Below are 20,388 nucleotides of genomic sequence, written 5' to 3' on the forward strand. Positions count from 1 at the left end.
TAACCACTCCTCCCCTCATCACACTGATGGTAACATGTCTAACTTCTCCTCCCCTCTCAACTTATCACACTGATGGTAACATGTCTAGCTGATCCTGATGGTAACATGTCTAACTACTCTTCCCTTCATCACACTGATGGTAACATGTCTAACTTCTCCTCCCCTCTCAACTAATCACACTGATGGTAACATGTCTAACTGCTCCTCCTCTCATCACACTGATGGTAACATGTCTAACTGTTCCTCCCATCATCGCACTGATGGTAACATATCAAACTTCTCCTGCCCTCATCACACTGATGGTAACATGAATAACTTCTCCTCCCCTCATCACACTGATGGTAACATGTCTATCCACTCCTCCCCTCATCGCACTGATGGTAACATATCTAACTACTCCTCCCCTCACCACACTGATGGTACATGTCTAACTTCTCCTCCCCTCTCAACTTATCACACTGATGGTAACATGTCTAACTACTCCTCCCCTCATCACACTGATGGTAACATGTCTAACTACTCCTCCCCTCTCAACTTATCACACTGATGGTAACATGTCTAACTACTCCTCCCCTCATCACACTGATGGTAACATGTCTAACTGCTCCTCCTCTCATCACACTGATGGTAACATGTCTAACTGTTCCTCCCATCATCGCACTGATGGTAACATATCGAACTACTCCTCCCCTCATCACACTGATGGTAACATGTCTAGATGCTCCTCCCCTCATCACACTGATGGTAACATGTCTAACCACTCCTCCCCTCATCACACTGTTGGTAACACATCTAACTACTCCTCCCCCCACCACACTGATGGTAACATGTCTAACTTCTCCCCTCTCAACTTATCACACTGATGGTAACATGTCTAACTGCTCCTGATGGTAACATGTCTAACTACTCTTCCCTTCATCACACTGATGGTAACATGTCTAACTTCTCCTCCCCTCTCAACTAATCACACTGACTGTAACATGTCTAACTGCTCCTCCTCTCATCACACTGATGGTAACATGTCTAACTGTTCCTCCCATCATCGCACTGATGGTAACATATCAAACTACTCCTGCCCTTATCACACTGATGGTAACATGAATAACTACTCCTCCCCTCATCACACTGATGGTAACATGTCTAGATGCTCCTCCCCTCATCACACTGATGGTAACATGTCTATCCACTCCTCCCCTCATCGCACTGATGGTAGCATATCTAACTACTCCTCCCCTCACCACACTGATGGTACATGTCTAACTTCTCCTCCCCTCTTAAATTATCACACTGATGGCAACATGTCTAACTGTACCTCCCATCATCACACTGATGGTAACATATCTATGTACTCCTCCCCTCATGACACTGATGTTAACATGTCTAACTACTCCTCCCCTCTCAACTTATCACACTGATGGTAACATGTCTAACTACTCCTCCTCTCATCACACTGATGGTAACATGTCTAACTGTTCCTCCCATCATCACACTGATGGTAACATATCTAACTACTCCTCCCCTCATCACACTGATGGTAGCATGTCTAACTTCTCCTCCCCTCTTAACTTATCACACTGATGGCAACATGTCTAACTGTTCCTCCCATCATCACACTGATGGTAACATATCTATGTACTCCTCCCCTCATGACACTGATGTTAACATGTCTAACTACTCCTCCCCTCTCAACTTATCACACTGATGGTAACATGTCTAACTGTTTCTCTTCTCATCACACTGATGGTAACATATCTAACTGTTCCTCCCATCATCACACTGATGGTATCATATCTAACTACTCCTCCCCTCATCACACTGATGGTAACATGTCTAACTACTCCTCCCCTCTCAACTTATCACACTGATGGTAACATGTCTAACTACTTCTCCCCTGATCACACTGATGTTACCATGCCTAACTACTCCTCCTCTCATCACACTGATTGTAACATATCTAACTACTCCTCCCCTCACCACACTGATGGTACATGTCTAACTTCTCCTCCCCTCTTAACTTATCACACTGATGGCAACATGTCTAACTGTACCTCCCATCATCACACTGATGGTAACATATCTATGTACTCCTCCCCTCATGACACTGATGTTAACATGTCTAACTACTCCTCCCCTCTCAACTTATCACACTGATGGTAACATGTCTAACTACTCCTCCTCTCATCACACTGATGGTAACATGTCTAACTGTTCCTCCCATCATCACACTGATGGTAACATATCTAACTACTCCTCCCCTCATCACACTGATGGTAGCATGTCTAACTTCTCCTCCCCTCTTAACTTATCACACTGATGGAAACATGTCTAACTGTTCCTCCCATCATCACACTGATGGTAACATATCTATGTACTCCTCCCCTCATGACACTGATGTTAACATGTCTAACTACTCCTCCCCTCTTAACTTATCACACTGATGGTAACATATCTAACTGTTCCTCCCATCATCACACTGATGGTATCATATCTAACTACTCCTCCCCTCATCACACTGATGGTAACATGTCTAACTACTAATCCCCTCTCAACTTATCACACTGATGGTAACATGTCTAACTACTTCTCCCCTGATCACACTGATGTTACCATGCCTAACTACTCCTCCCCTCATCACACTGATGGTAACATGTCTAACTGCTCCTCCTCTCATCACACTGATGGTAACATATCTAACTGTTCCTCCCATCATCACACTGATGGTATCATATCTAACTACTCCTCCCCTCATCACACTGATGTTAACATGTCTAACTACTCTTACCCTCTCAACTTATCACACTGATGGTAACATGTCTAACTGTTCCTCCCCTCATCAAACTGATGGTAAAATGTCTAACTACTCCTCCCCTCATCACACTGATGGTAACATGTCTAACTGTTCCTCCCATCATCGCACTGATGGTAACATATCGAACTACTCCTCCCCTCATCACACTGATGGTAACATGAATAACTACTCCTCCCCTCATCACACTGATGGTAACATGTCTAGGTGCTCCTCCCCTCATCACACTGATGGTAACATGTCTAACCACTCCTCCCCTCATCGCACTGATGGTAACATATCTAACTACTCCTCCCCTCACCACACTGATGGTACATGTCTAACTTCTCCTCCCCTCTTAACTTATCACACTGATGGCAACATGTCTAACTGTTCCTCCCATCATCACACTGATGGTAACATATCTATGTACTCCTCCTCTCATGACATTGAATTTAACATGTCTAACTACTCCTCCCCTCTCAACTTATCACACTGATGGTAACATGCCTAACTGTTCCTCCCATCATCACACTGATGCTATCATATCTAACTACTCCTCCCCTCATCACACTGATGGTAACATGTCTAACCACTCCTCCCCTCTCAACTTATCACACTGATGGTAAAATGTCTAACTACACCTCCCCTCATCACACTGATGGTAACATGTCTAACTGCTCCTCCTCTCATCACACTGATGGTAACATGTCTAACTGTTCCTCCCATCATCAAACTGATGGTAACATATCAAACTACTCCTCCCCTCATCACACTGATGGTAACATGTCTAGATGCTCCTCCCCTCATCACACTGATGGTAACATGTCTAACCACTCCTCCCCTCATCACACTGACGGTAACAAATCTAACTACTCCTCCCCTCATCACACTGATGGTAACATGTCTAGATGCTCCTCCCCTCATCACACTGATGGTAACATGTCTAACCACTCCTCCCCTCATCACACTGATGGTAACATGTCTAACTACTCCTCCCGTCTCAACTTATCACACTGATGGTAACATGTCTAACTACTCCTCCCCTCATCACACTGATGGTAACATGTCTAACTACTCCTGCTCTCATCACACTGATGGTAACATGTCTAACTACTCCTCCCCTCTCAACTTATCACACTGATGGTAACATGTCTAACTACTTCTCCCCTCATCACACTGATGGTACCATGTCTAACTACTCCTCCTCTCATCACACTGATGGTAACATGTCTAACTGTTCCTCCCATCATTATACTGATGGTAACATATCTAACTACTCCTCCCCTCTCAACTTATCACACTGATGGTAACATGCCTAACTACTTCTCCCCTCATCACACTGATGGTACCATGTCTAACTACTCCTCCTCTCATCACACTGATGGTAACATGTCTAACTGTTCCTCCCATCATCACACTGATGGTAACATATCTAACTACTCTTCCCCTCATCACACTGCTGGTAACATGTCTAACTACTCCTCCCTTCTCAACTTATCACACTGATGGTAACATGTCTAACTACTTCTCCCATCATCACAGTGATGTTACCATGCCTAACTACTCCTCCTCTCATCACACTGATTGTAACATATCGAACTACTCCTCCCCTCATCACACTGATGGTAACATGTCTAACTACACCTCCCCTCATCACACTGATGGTAACATGTCTAACTACTCCTCCCCTCGTCACACTGATGGTAACATGTCTAACTACTCCTCCCCTCTCAACTTTTCACACTGATGGTAACATGTCTAACTACTCTTCCCTTCATCACACTGATGGAAACATGTCTAACTGCTCCTCCCCTCTCAACTAATCACACTGATGGTAACATGTCTAACTACTCTTCCCTTCATCACACTGATGGTAACATGTCTAACTGCTCTTCCCCTCTCAACTTATCACACTGATGGTAACATGTCTAACTGCTCCTGATGGTAACATGTCTAACTTCTCCTCCCCTCTAAACTTATCACACTGATGGCAACATGTCTAACTATTCCTCCCATCATCACACTGATGGTAACATATCTAAGTACTCCTCCCCTCATTACACTGATGGTAACATGTCTAACTACTCCCCCCCTCTCAACTTTTCACACTGATGGTAACATGTCTAACTACTCTTCCCTTCATCACACTGATGGTAACATGTCTAACTGCTCCTCCCCTCTCAACTAATCACACTGATGGTAACATGAATAACTACTCCTCCCCTCATCACACTGATGGTAACATGTCTAGATGCTCCTCCCCTCATCACACTGATGGTAACATGTCTAACCACTCCTCCCCTCATCACACTGAGGGTAACACATCTAACTACAACTCCCCTCATCACACTGATGGTAACATGAATAACTACTCCTCCCCTCATCACACTGATGGTAACATGTCTAGATGCTCCTCCCCTCATCACACTGATGGTAACATGTCTAACCACTCCTCCCCTCATCACACTGATGGTAACATGTCTAACTTCTCCTCCCCTCTCAACTTATCACACTGATGGTAACATGTCTAGCTGATCCTGATGGTAACATGTCTAACTACTCTTCCCTTCATCACACTGATGGTAACATGTCTAACTTCTCCTCCCCTCTCAACTAATCACACTGATGGTAACATGTCTAACTGCTCCTCCTCTCATCACACTGATGGTAACATGTCTAACTGTTCCTCCCATCATCGCACTGATGGTAACATATCAAACTTCTCCTGCCCTCATCACACTGATGGTAACATGAATAACTTCTCCTCCCCTCATCACACTGATGGTAACATGTCTATCCACTCCTCCCCTCATCGCACTGATGGTAACATATCTAACTACTCCTCCCCTCACCACACTGATGGTACATGTCTAACTTCTCCTCCCCTCTCAACTTATCACACTGATGGTAACATGTCTAACTACTCCTCCCCTCATCACACTGATGGTAACATGTCTAACTACTCCTCCCCTCTCAACTTATCACACTGATGGTAACATGTCTAACTACTCCTCCCCTCATCACACTGATGGTAACATGTCTAACTGCTCCTCCTCTCATCACACTGATGGTAACATGTCTAACTGTTCCTCCCATCATCGCACTGATGGTAACATATCGAACTACTCCTCCCCTCATCACACTGATGGTAACATGTCTAGATGCTCCTCCCCTCATCACACTGTTGGTAACACATCTAACTACTCCTCCCCCCACCACACTGATGGTAACATGTCTAACTTCTCCCCTCTCAACTTATCACACTGATGGTAACATGTCTAACTGCTCCTGATGGTAACATGTCTAACTACTCTTCCCTTCATCACACTGATGGTAACATGTCTAACTTCTCCTCCCCTCTCAACTAATCACACTGACTGTAACATGTCTAACTGCTCCTCCTCTCATCACACTGATGGTAACATGTCTAACTGTTCCTCCCATCATCGCACTGATGGTAACATATCAAACTACTCCTGCCCTTATCACACTGATGGTAACATGAATAACTACTCCTCCCCTCATCACACTGATGGTAACATGTCTAGATGCTCCTCCCCTCATCACACTGATGGTAACATGTCTATCCACTCCTCCCCTCATCGCACTGATGGTAGCATATCTAACTACTCCTCCCCTCACCACACTGATGGTACATGTCTAACTTCTCCTCCCCTCTTAACTTATCACACTGATGGCAACATGTCTAACTGTACCTCCCATCATCACACTGATGGTAACATATCTATGTACTCCTCCCCTCATGACACTGATGTTAACATGTCTAACTACTCCTCCCCTCTCAACTTATCACACTGATGGTAACATGTCTAACTACTCCTCCTCTCATCACACTGATGGTAACATGTCTAACTGTTCCTCCCATCATCACACTGATGGTAACATATCTAACTACTCCTCCCCTCATCACACTGATGGTAGCATGTCTAACTTCTCCTCCCCTCTTAACTTATCACACTGATGGCAACATGTCTAACTGTTCCTCCCATCATCACACTGATGGTAACATATCTATGTACTCCTCCCCTCATGACACTGATGTTAACATGTCTAACTACTCCTCCCCTCTCAACTTATCACACTGATGGTAACATGTCTAACTGTTTCTCTTCTCATCACACTGATGGTAACATATCTAACTGTTCCTCCCATCATCACACTGATGGTATCATATCTAACTACTCCTCCCCTCATCACACTGATGGTAACATGTCTAACTACTCCTCCCCTCTCAACTTATCACACTGATGGTAACATGTCTAACTACTTCTCCCCTGATCACACTGATGTTACCATGCCTAACTACTCCTCCTCTCATCACACCGATTGTAACATATCTAACTACTCCTCCCCTCATCACACTGATGGTAACATGTCTAACTGCTCCTCCTCTCATCACACTGATGGTAACATATCTAACTGTTCCTCCCATCATCACACTGATCGTATCATATCTAACTACTCCTCCCCTCATCACACTGATGTTAACATGTCTAACTACTCTTACCCTCTCAACTTATCACACTGATGGTAACATGTCTAACTACTTCTCCCCTCATCAAACTGATGTTACCATGCCTAACTACTCCTCCTCTTATCACACCGATTGTAACATATCGAACTACTCCTCCCCTCATCAAACTGATGGTAAAATGTCTAACTACTCCTCCCCTCATCACACTGATGGTAACATGTCTAACTGTTCCTCACATCATCGCACTGATGGTAACATATCGAACTACTCCTCCCCTCATCACACTGATGGTAACATGAATAACTACTCCTCCCCTCTCAACTTATCACACTGATGGTAACATGTCTAACTACTCCTCCCCTCATCACACTGATGGTAACATGTCTAACTGCTCCTCCTCTCATCACACTGATGGTAACTTGTCTAACTGTTCCTCCCATCATCACACTGATGGTAACATATCGAACTACTCCTCCCCTCATCACACTGATGGTAACATGTCTAGATGCTCCTCCCCTCATCACACTGATGGTAACATGTCTAACCACTCCTCCCCTCATCACACTGTTGGTAACACATCTAACTACTCCTCCCCCCACCACACTGATGGTAACATGTCTAACTTCTCCCCTCTCAACTTATCACACTGATGGTAACATGTCTAACTGCTCCTGATGGTAACATGTCTAACTACTCTTCCCTTCATCACACTGATGGTAACATGTCTAACTTCTCCTCCCCTCTCAACTAATCACACTGACTGTAACATGTCTAACTGCTCCTCCTCTCATCACACTGATGGTAACATGTCTAACTGTTCCTCCCATCATCGCACTGATGGTAACATATCGAACTACTCCTGCCCTCATCACACTGATGGTAACATGAATAACTACTCCTCCCCTCATCACACTGATGGTAACATGTCTAGATGCTCCTCCCCTCATCACACTGATGGTAACATGTCTATCCACTCCTCCCCTCATCGCACTGATGGTAGCATATCTAACTACTCCTCCCCTCACCACACTGATGGTACATGTCTAACTTCTCCTCCCCTCTTAACTTATCACACTGATGGCAACATGTCTAACTGTACCTCCCATCATCACACTGATGGTAACATATCTATGTACTCCTCCCCTCATGACACTGATGTTAACATGTCTAACTACTCCTCCCCTCTCAACTTATCACACTGATGGTAACATGTCTAACTACTCCTCCTCTCATCACACTGATGGTAACATGTCTAACTGTTCCTCCCATCATCACACTGATGGTAACATATCTAACTACTCCTCCCCTCATCACACTGATGGTAGCATGTCTAACTTCTCCTCCCCTCTTAACTTATCACACTGATGGAAACATGTCTAACTGTTCCTCCCATCATCACACTGATGGTAACATATCTATGTACTCCTCCCCTCATGACACTGATGTTAACATGTCTAACTACTCCTCCCCTCTCAACTTATCACACTGATGGTAACATGTCTAACTGTTCCTCTTCTCATCACACTGATGGTAACATATCTAACTGTTCCTCCCATCATCACACTGATGGTATCATATCTAACTACTCCTCCCCTCATCACACTGATGGTAACATGTCTAACTACTCCTCCCCTCTCAACTTATCACACTGATGGTAACATGTCTAACTACTTCTCCCCTGATCACACTGATGTTACCATGCCTAACTACTCCTCCCCTCATCACACTGATGGTAACATGTCTAACTGCTCCTCCTCTCATCACACTGATGGTAACATATCTAACTGTTCCTCCCATCATCACACTGATGGTATCATATCGAACTACTCCTCCCCTCATCACACTGATGTTAACATGTCTAACTACTCTTACCCTCTCAACTTATCACACTGATGGTAACATGTCTAACTGTTCCTCCCCTCATCAAACTGATGGTAAAATGTCTAACTACTCCTCCCCTCATCACACTGATGGTAACATGTCTAACTGTTCCTCCCATCATCGCACTGATGGTAACATATCGAACTACTCCTCCCCTCATCACACTGATGGTAACATGAATAACTACTCCTCCCCTCATCACACTGATGGTAACATGTCTAGGTGCTCCTCCCCTCATCACACTGATGGTAACATGTCTAACCACTCCTCCCCTCATCGCACTGATGGTAACATATCTAACTACTCCTCCCCTCACCACACTGATGGTACATGTCTAACTTCTCCTCCCCTCTTAACTTATCACACTGATGGCAACATGTCTAACTGTTCCTCCCATCATCACACTGATGGTAACATATCTATGTACTCCTCCTCTCATGACATTGAATTTAACATGTCTAACTACTCCTCCCCTCTCAACTTATCACACTGATGGTAACATGTCTAACTACTTCGCCCCTCATCACACTGATGGTACCATGTCTAACTACTCCTCCTCTCATCACACTGATGGTAACATGTCTAACTGTTCCTCCCATCATCACACTGATGGTAACACATCTAACTACTCCTCCCCTCATCACACTGATGGTAACATGTCTAACTACTCCTCCCCTCATCACACTGATGGTAGCATGTCTAGATGCTATCCCCCTCATCACACTGATGGTAACATGTCTAACTACTCCTGCTCTCATCACACTGATGGTAACATGTCTAACTACTCCTCCCCTCTCAACTTATCACACTGATGGTAACATGTCTAACTGCTCCTCCTCTCATCACACTGATGGTAACATATCTAACTACTCTTCCCCTCATCACACTGATGGTAACATGTCTAACTACTCCTCCCCTCTCAACTTATCACACTGATGGTATCATGTCTAACTACTTCTCCCCTCATCACACTGATGTTACCATGCCTAACTACTCCTCCTCTCATCACACTGATGGTAACATATCTAACTGTTCCTCCCATCATCACACTGATGGTATCATATCGAACTACTCCTCCCCTCATCACACTGATGGTAACATGTCTAACTGTTCCTCCCATCATCACACTGATGGTATCATGTCTAACTACTCCTCCCCTCATCACACTGATGGTAACATGTCTAACTACTCCTCCCCTCATCACACTGATGGTAACATGTCTAACTGCTCCTCCTCTCATCACACTGATGGTAACATATCTAACTGTTCCTCCCCTCATCACACTGATGGTAACATGTCTAACTACTCCTCCCCTCTCAACTTATCACACTGATGGTAACATGTCTAACTACTTCTCCCCTCATCACACTGATGTTACCATGCCTAACTACTCCTCCTCTTATCACACTGATTGTAACATATCGAACTACTCCTCCCCTCATCACACTGATGGTAAAATGTTTAACTGTTCCTCCCATCATCACACTGATGGTAACATATCTAACTACTCCTCCCCTCATCACACTGATGGTAACATGTCTAGATGCTTCTCCCCTCATCACACTGATGGTAACATGTCTAACTACTCCTCCCCTCATCACACTGATGGTAACATGTCTAACTACTCCCGCCCTCATCAAACTGATGGTAACATGGCTTGTAAATCCCTGGATCATTGTTATTCTAACCTCCGCGATACATTTAAGGCCCTCCCATGCCCTCCTTTCAGAAAAGCTGAAAGCATTTTGTTGCTTCCAGCCTACAGACAGAGACTAAAACAAGAAGCTCCCGCGCTCAGGTCTGTTCAACTCTGGTCCGACCAATCTGATTCCACGCTTCAAGACTGCTTAGATCACATGGATTGGGATATGTTCCGCATTGCGTCCAACAAGAACATTGACGAATACGCTGATTCGGTGAGCGAGTTAATTAGGAAGTGCATCGACGATGTTATACCCACAGCAACGATTAAAACATTCCCAAACCAGAAACCGTGGATTGATGGCAGCATTCACGCGAACCTGAAAGCGCGAACCACTGCTTTTAACAAGGGCATGGTGGCCGGAAATATGACCGAATACAAACAGTGTAGCTATTCCCTCCGCAAGGCAATCGAACAAGCTAAGCGTCAGTATAGAGACAAAGTAGAATCTCAATTCAACGGCTCAGGCACAAGAGGTATGTGGCATGGTCTACAGTCAATCACGGACTACAAAAAGAAAACCAGCCCCGTCGCTGACCAGGATGTCGTGCTCACCGACAGACAAAACAACTTCTTTACTCCCTATGAGGACAATACAGTGCCACTGACAGGGCCAGCTACCAAAACCTGCGGACTCTCCTTCACTGCAGCCTACGTGAGTAAAACACTTAAACGTGTTAACCCTCGCAGGGCTGCAGGCCCAGACGGCATCCCCAGCCGCGTCCTCAGAGCGTGCGCAGACCAGCTGGCTGGTGTGTTTACGGACATATTCAATCAATCCTTATCCCAGTCTGCTGTTCCCACTTGCTTCAAGAGGGCCACCATTGTCCTTGTTCCCAAGAAAGCTAAGGTAACTGAGCTAAATGACTACCGCCCCGTAGCACTCACTTCCGTCATCATGAAGTGCTTTGAGAGACTAGTCAAGGACCATATCACCTCCACCCTACCTGACACCCTAGACCCACTCCAATTTGCTTACCGCCCAAATAGGTCCACAGACAACGCAATTGCAACCACACTGCACACTGCCCTAACCCATCTGGACAAGAGGAATACCTATCTGAGAATGCTGTTCATCGACTACAGCTCAGCATTTAACACCATAGTACCCTCCAAATTCGTCATCAAGCTCGAGACCCTGGGTCTCGACCCCGCCCTGTGCAACTGGGTACTGGACTTCCTGACGGGCCGCCCCCAGGTGGTGAGGGTAGGTAACAACATCTCCACCCCACTGATCCTCAACACTGGGGCCCCACACATCTGCGTTCTGAGCCCTCTCCTGTACTCCCTGTTCACCCACGACTGCGTGGCCATGCACACCTCCAACTCAATCATCAAGATTGCGGACGACACTACAGTGGTAGGCTTGATTACCAACAACGACGAGACGGCCTACAGGGAGGAGGTGAGGGCCCTCGGAGTATGGTGTCAGGAAAATAACCTCACACTCAACGTCAACAAAACAAAGGAGATGATTGTGGACTTCAGGAAACAGCAGAGGGAGCACCCCCCTATCCATATCGACCGGACAGTAGTGGAGAGGGAAGTAAGTTTTAAGTTCCTCGGCATACACATCACAGACAAACTGAATTGGTCCACCCACACAGACTGCGTTGTGAAGAAGGCGCAGCAGCGCCTCTTCAACCTCAGGAGGCTGAAGAAATCCGGCTTGTCACCAAAAGCATCTCACAAACTTCTACAGATGCACAATCGAGAGCATCCTGGCGGGCTGTATCACCGCCTGGTACGGCAACTGCTCCGCCCACAACCGTAAGGCTCTCCAGAGGGTAGTGAGGTCCGCACAATGCATCACCGGGGACAAACTACTTGCCCTCCAGGACACCTACACCACCCGATGTCACAGGAAGGCCATAAAGATCATCAAGGACAACAACCACCCGAGCCACTGCATGTTCACCCTGCTATCATCCAGAAAGTGAGGTCAGTACAGGTGCATCAAAGCTGTGACCGAGAGACTGAAAAAAAGCCTCTATCTCAAGGCCATCAGACTGTTAAACAGCCATCACTAAAACTGAGTGTCTGCTGCCAACATACTGACTCAACTCCAGCCACTTTAATAATGGAAAAATGGATGTAATAAATGTATCACTAGCCACTTAAAAACGCCACTTCATATAATGTTTACATACTCTACATTATTCATCTCATATGTACAGTCTTTGCCGTTGCCGGATTAAGTGATATGACATGCTATTATTATTATTTTTATTTTTTTTTACCCCTTTTTATCCCCAATTTCGTGGTATCCAATTGTTGTAGTAGCTACTATCTTGTCTCATCGCTACAACTCCCGTACGGGGCTCGGGAGAGACGAAGGTTGAAAGTCATGCGTCCTCCGATACACAACCCAACCAGCCGCACTGTGTTATACACAACACAACTGCTTCTTAACACAGCGCGCATCCAACCTGGAAACCAGCCGCACCAATGTGTCGGAGGAAACACTGTGCACCTGGCAACCTTGGTTAGCCCGAAAATGAAACCATCCTCAGATCTGCTGTTGTAGAGCAGGATGGGAATGTTGCGGCAGAGGCAATGGATGTGAGTGAGACCTCAGAATAGCAGCTATCTGGCACTCACCCTTTCTCACATAAGTCTGTCACTAGGTGACACTTTTTACTCTGGTGTGTATTTTTCAGTACCGGTATATTTAACAAGACTCTTTTCAACATGAATAAAAAGACCAAGGTGTTGGGTTGAAATAGGTACACTTGTTATTCCAACATGGAGTTCTAAACCATCAAACACACTCTTTCCATCAGCCCCATCGTGGGATTGGTTGTCACACAGTACGGGGTTGGTTGTCACAATGTTTGCTAGTAGCATGACATGCTGAGTAAATTTGCGTGTGTGTGTGTGTGTGTGTGTGTGTGTGTGTGTGTGTGTGTGTGTGTGTGTGTGTGTGTGACAGGAAAAATATGTGTGTGAAAGGGAGGCAACGTAGTGAGCTCTTTATATCACAACACAAACAAACTGGGGATTTATTGTGGCAGTTGAAATGTCCCCTCACAATTATATGGTTAAAGTTGGTTGGATTATGACAAGGGCATTTCCATGTAAAAGACCCCATGAGCGCTAACATAGGAGCACATCAGATTTGGTGTATAATGAAAGCTAGCAGTTGAGTCTATATATATTTTTAATTAAGGCATACAGTTGAAGTCGGAAATTTACATACACCTTAGCCAAATACATTTAAACTCAGTTTTTCACAATTCCTGACATTTAATCGTAGTAAAAATGATCTGTCTTAGGTCAGTTAGGATCACCACTTTATTTTAAGAATGTGACATTTCAGAATAACAGTAGAAAAATGATTTATTTCAGCTTTTTTTGTTTTTGTTTCATGACATTCCCAGTGGGTCAGAAGTTTACATTCACTCAATTAGTAGTTGGTAGCATTGCCTTTAAATTGTTTAACTTGGGTCAAACGTTTTGGGTAGCCTTCTTCACCATGCTGTCTGTGTAGGTGGACATTTTCCATGATATGCATGCCGTGGAACTTAAAACTTTCCACCTTCTCCACTACTGTCCCGTCGATGTGGATAGGGGGCTGTAGGCCTCTGCTGTTTCCTGAAGTCCACCATCATCTCCATTTATGTTATGTGCTTCTGTCCACTAGGGCTGGGAATTTCCAGGGACCTCACGATACAGTACTATAACGATACTTCGGTGTTGATACGATAGGTAATGTTATTCTCATGATTTTCATGATTCTACAGTATATGTACTGCGATTTGATACTGTGATTTTATTACGATTTGATGTTCTAAACCTATTGCTCACCATATGTCTGCTGCAGAGGGACAGGAAAGAACATTACAAAATGAGCAGTCATGGAAATAAAAGTGCTGAAAACATGTTGGCTCACTATTTCAAAATAAGATGGACACAGGTCCAGCTTACTAGCGTTAGCTAACGCTACCTAGCAAAAAATATACACTACCGTTCAAAAGTTTGGGGTCACTTAGAAATGTCCTTGTTTTTGAAAGAAGTACACATTTTTTGTCCAGTCCTCCCACTCCTCTTTCTATTCAGGGTAGAGCCAGTTTGCGCTGTTCTGTGAAGGGAGTAATGCACAGCGTTGTACGAGATCTTCAGTTTCTTTGCAATTTCTCGCATGGAATAGCCTTCATTTCTCAGATCAAGAATAGACTGACGAGTTTCAGACAAAAGTTTTTTGTTTCTGGCTATTTTGAGCCTGTAATCAAACCCACAAATGCTAATGCGCCAGATACCCAACTAGTCTAAAGAAGGACCATTTTATTGCTTCTTTAATCAGGACAACAGTTTTCAGCTGTGCTAACATAATTGTAAAAAGGTTTTCTAATGATAAATTTGCCGTTTAAAATGATAAACTTTAGCTTAGCTAACACAACATGCCTTTTGAACACAGCAGTGATGGTTGCTGATAATGGGCCTCTGTACGCCTATGTAGTTCTTCCATAAAAAAAATCAGCTGTTTCCAGCTACAATAGTCATTTACCACATTACCAATATCTACACTGCATTTCTGATCTATTTGATGTTCTTTTAATGGACCAAAAATTTGATTTTCAACGGTAGTGTATATATTTATTTTTTTACAAATCTATACTTGGAGTCCAAAATAATATTGCAATATGTAACTAGCATTTTTTTCCCCCTCATCACTGCTGTCCACGAGAGATTACCCAATGCCATTAAAGAATGCCATAGACATGACGACGGTTTCTTCATTCAGTTGTTTATTTATTCTGTAGCTATCTAGTGAACTTGGCCCTCTAATCCTCCTGCTTTACTAAACTTTAGATTATTCAGTCAGGGTGTTGAACCTCGCCCTCCTCTCCCACCCTGGGAGCCAAAGATGTGTCCACCACCCCACATGATGGCCCCAGCTGTGGTGCAGGGAGACTGGCTGTCTGTCTGGGGCCCCAGCATCCAGCACTGGTTTTGTCAGTGAGTGTGGCAGCTGCAGGGCTGTGGCGGAGCGCAAGGGGACGAGCATGGTGAAGGCGGGCGGGCGGGGAGGGAGTCGCAGAAGGGACAGAGAGAGGGCATAGCACAGCCCCCTTTAGTCCTCCTCTCAACAAGGTCCCCATCCCCATTGTAGCAGAGCCCTCCTGGTAATAAAGCTGGCCGCGGGGCACACAAAGCCCCCAGATGGCACTCGGAGACATCCATAATAATGGACACCAAACAAAAAGGCTAGCCCAGCCAGTGTGAGGATTAGAGTTCTACTTGGCCCTTCTTTACCCTGCCCAGTGAGTCTGCGTCTGGAAGGGTGTTAACCCCCGCCTGAGTGGTCCACTATACATCTCCTCTCAGCTATGCCCTCATGCCAAGTGTGTGGCCATGTGTGCATTAAGGGGGGAGGGGGGAGGGAGACATATTTTAATCTGGGCAGACATTTGATCCATTTAAAAATGTAATACTTGGATAGACAGTTCAGTTAAAAATAAGTGTAGTGTTTATAACACAATTAGCTTTGATCTTTGACATCCATCCTTTGTACTCGTTTCTGACACCATTAGCTTTGATCTTGGTCATCCATCCTTTGTACTGGTTTCTGACACTATTAACTTTGATCTTCGTCATGCATCCTTTGTACTGGTTTCTGTGGCACACCCTGATCTGTTTCACCTGTCTTTGTGCTTGTCTCCACCCCCTCCAGGTGTCGCCCATCTTCCCCATTGTCCCCAGTGTATTTATACCTGTGTTCTCTGTTTATCTGTTGCCAGTTAGTTTTGTCCGTAAAGCCTACCAGCGGTTTTCCACTTGCTCCTGTCTGTTTCTAGTTCCTGTTTTCTAGTTTTACCGGTTTTGACCATTCTGCCTGCCCTGACCCTGCCTGCCGTCCTGTACCTTGTCACACCACACTGGATTGTTGACCTCTGCATGCCCTGCTGTTCTGTACCTTTTGGACTCTGTTCTGGATTACTGACCTCTGCCTGCCCTTGACCTGTCGTTTGTGCCTGCCCCCTGTTCTAGTAATACGCTTTGTTACTTCGACAACATCTGCATCTGGGTCTTCCCTAAAACGTGATATTCTGACACCATTCATTTTCGCCATCAGGCATTTGTACTGGTTTCTGACTGTGGCTATGATCTTCGTCATCCATCCTACTGTTTATGCAGATGGTACCAAGTCACAAGTGAGGGAGGCACCTCCTCCAAGATGAACATACACAGAACAGAAAGATGAAAATACACAAATGTGACCAGATCTTCTGTGCCACCATAGAGGGGACACAAAGTGGGACCGAAAGGGGCGAGGGCTGGCCTGGTTGCAGGTGGACCTCTTTGGAGACGTAAAGCCAATCTCGCCGCAGCATGGAGTGGACCTTACCACTCTCTCCCTCCGTCTCTTTGTCTCTGGGAGATACTTTTGGTCATGTAGTGTATGTGGACACCTGCTCATCAAACATCTCATTCCAAAATCATGGGCATTAATACGGAGTTGGTCATGCAATAAAATGCAAATGAATTACTTAAAAATCATACAATGTGATTTTCTGGATTTTTGTTTTTTTTTAGATTCCGTCTCTCACAGTTGAAGTGTACCTATGATAAAAATTACAGACCGCTACATGCTTTGTAAGTAGGAAAACCTGCAAAATCGTCAGTGTATCAAATACTTGTTCTCCCCACTGTAGTTAGTTTTGATATTTCAACCTGCGTGTCCTGATTGCGTCTGGTGTGGATAGACAAAATCAACATGCACGCAATGGTGCATGCAGACATAGTCAGCATGTAAGGGGCATAGCCTGAACCATGAAAAACAGCCCTAGACCATTATTCAACCTCGACCAAACTTTACAGTTGGCACTATGCCTTTGGGCTGGTAGCATTTTCCTGGCATCCACCAAACCCAGATTAGTCCATCGGACTGCCAGATGGTGACGCGGGATTCATCACTCCAGAGAACATGTTTCCACTGCTCCAGAGTACAATGGCTGCAAGCTTTACAACACTCCAGCCAAAGCTTGGCATTGCGAATGGTGATCTTAGACTTGTGTGCGGCTGCTCGCCCATGGAAACCCATTTCAAGAAGCTCCTGACGAACAGTTATTGTGCTGACGTTGCTTCCAGAGGCAGTTTGCAACTCAGTAGTGAGTGTTAAATCCAAGGACAGACAATTTTGAAGTGCTACCCACTTCAGCACTCGGTTGTCCTAGACTTTTCCACTTCACAATAACAGCAGGGCTGCTCCAGCAGGGCTGAAATTTGACGAACTGACTTGTTGGGAAGATGGCATTCTATGACGGTGCCACGTTGAAAGTCACTGAGCTCTTCAGTAAGGCCTTTCTACTACCAGTGTTTTTGTCTATGGAGATTGCATGGCTGTGTGCTCGATTGTATACACCTGTCAGCAACAGGTGTGGCTGAAATAGCCAAATCCACTAATTTGAAAGGGTGTCCACATACTGCTGTATATATAGTGTGTGTATATAGTGTATATACCGTGTGTGTATATATAGTGTATGTTCTTTCTTCATTCCCTTATCTTTTCTTCTCGTGTCTACCAGTGGATTTGTTTCATGCAGTTGGTCAGGCCTTCATCATTAACGAGATATTGACTCTAGCCACACAGCTGGCCCCCACCACACCGACAGGCCCTGTCTGGTATAACTAGCACCAATCAAAGAGCATGTTGCACACAAACTGTCTATGAGGGGCACATTCATATCTGTCTTGATCTTCCACTGAACAGCAGAGAGAGGCTGGTAAATAGGCTAACATCTCACCAGTTCCATAGAAATAGTTCATAATCCCTTGAGGGAAATTGGTTTTGTTTGTTTTTAATCATCATTAATATTGATGCTAATGTCAATGCTGAGGTACTATAAGGTTAATGCAGCTGATGTTCTTAGTGTGTCTAGTATGGCATGTCTGACTTAACTTTCCTGTCTGGCTGACACATACTGGCTGGCTATCACTAAGTCCATTAATCATCTCCCAATCTCAGGGGAAATCAGTCACTCACTGACTGAGCCCAGAGTGCATTCATATGCAGACAGTCACACATGGCAACTGTATTTGCAAACGTATCATCTCCTAGCCACATGCAAATATTGGAACAATGACCCATGAGTAAACTCTGTGTGTCTAGGGCTGGCACAATTACCATAGAACCATGTAACCAACGGTTAAGGATGAAGACCGTCATGAAAATAAAATAACCCGCCATAACCACTGAAAATCATTACTATTGTTGATCTTTTATGGACAAACAACTGACTGAAGACGGGACGGCCAGGCATTCATGCCGGTTGAGTCAGTTTCTGTGATAACATAGACTATTAAAACTTCTTAGGGCTGCAATCCCGTTAACGGGGTGATATGACAACAGCCAGTGAAAGTGCAGGGCGCCAAATTCAAAACAACAGAAATCTCATAATTAAAATTCCTCAAACATACATGTATCTTATACCGTTTTAAAGGTAATCTTGTTGTTAATCCCACCACAGTGTCCGATTTCAAATATGCTTTATGACGAAAGCGCCACAAACGTTTATGTTAGGTCACCACCAGGCCACAGAAAAACACAGCCATTTTTCCAGCCAAAGAGAGTAGTCACAAAAAGCACAAATAGACATAAAATTAATCACTAACCTTTGATGATCTTCATCAGATGACACATTGAGTTTACATTGGTTCACTAGTTCCAAAAACATCCAGTGATTTTGCATAGCCACATCGATTCAACAGAAATACTCATCATAAATGTAAATGATAATACAAGTTATACACATGTAATTATAGATATACCTCTCCTTAATGCAACCCCTATGTCAGATTTTTTTTTTTTATTACGGAAAAAGCAAACCATGCAATAATCTTAGACGCCGCTCAGAAAATGTATCAAATTAGCCGCATGTTGGAGTCAACAGAAACCAGAAATTACATGAGAAATATTCCCTTACCTTTGCAATCGCAGTATTCCCAGGAATCGCAGTTCCACAATAAATGCTTGATTTGTTCGATAAAGTCCGTTATTTATGTCCAAGTAACGCTTGCGCGTTTGTACAAAAACTTCGGACAAAAACTTCAAAAAGTTTTATTACAGGTCGAAAGAAACATTTCAAACTAACATAGAATCAATCATTATGATGTTTTTATCAGAAATCTTCAATAAAGTTCCAACCGGAGAATTCCTTTGTGTCTACAGAAGCAAGTCGATATCATGTGGAATGCGCGAGACCAGGAAATGGCTCTCTGCCAGTAAGCTGACTCATTCAGCTCTTATTCAGGCCTACAACACAGCAGAAGCCTCATTCAAGTTTCTAAAGACGTTTGACATCTAGTGGAAGCCCTAGGAAGTGCAACTTCATTCATATCCCAACGTGAATTCAATAGGGCCTGGGTTGACAAAATACCAACCTCCGATTTCTCACTTCCTGTTTGGATTTCTTCTCAGGTTTTTGCCTGCCATATGAGTTCTGTTATACTCACAGGCATCATTCAAACAGTTTTAGAAACTTCAGAGTGTTTTCTATCAAATACTAATAATAATATGCA

At 44.3% G+C, this 20,388-nt stretch overlaps 1 long non-coding RNA gene across 1 annotated transcript in view; it reads right to left on the reverse strand.

The window, feature by feature from the left end:
- The window catches only part of LOC149972614 (uncharacterized), a 337,364-nt gene extending 317,434 nt beyond the window's left edge, over window positions 1–19,930 (reverse strand). Inside the window, exon 1 of the long non-coding RNA XR_016491155.1 lies at window positions 19,794–19,930. This is a non-coding gene — a long non-coding RNA (uncharacterized LOC149972614). The remainder of the gene's footprint in view (window positions 1–19,793) is intronic.
- Between the last annotated feature and the right edge of the window lie 458 nt (window positions 19,931–20,388).

This window comes from Oncorhynchus mykiss, chromosome 23 (genome assembly GCF_057628025.1).
Source record: "Oncorhynchus mykiss isolate SJ-2025 chromosome 23, ASM5762802v1, whole genome shotgun sequence".
NCBI lineage: Eukaryota > Metazoa > Chordata > Actinopteri > Salmoniformes > Salmonidae > Oncorhynchus > Oncorhynchus mykiss.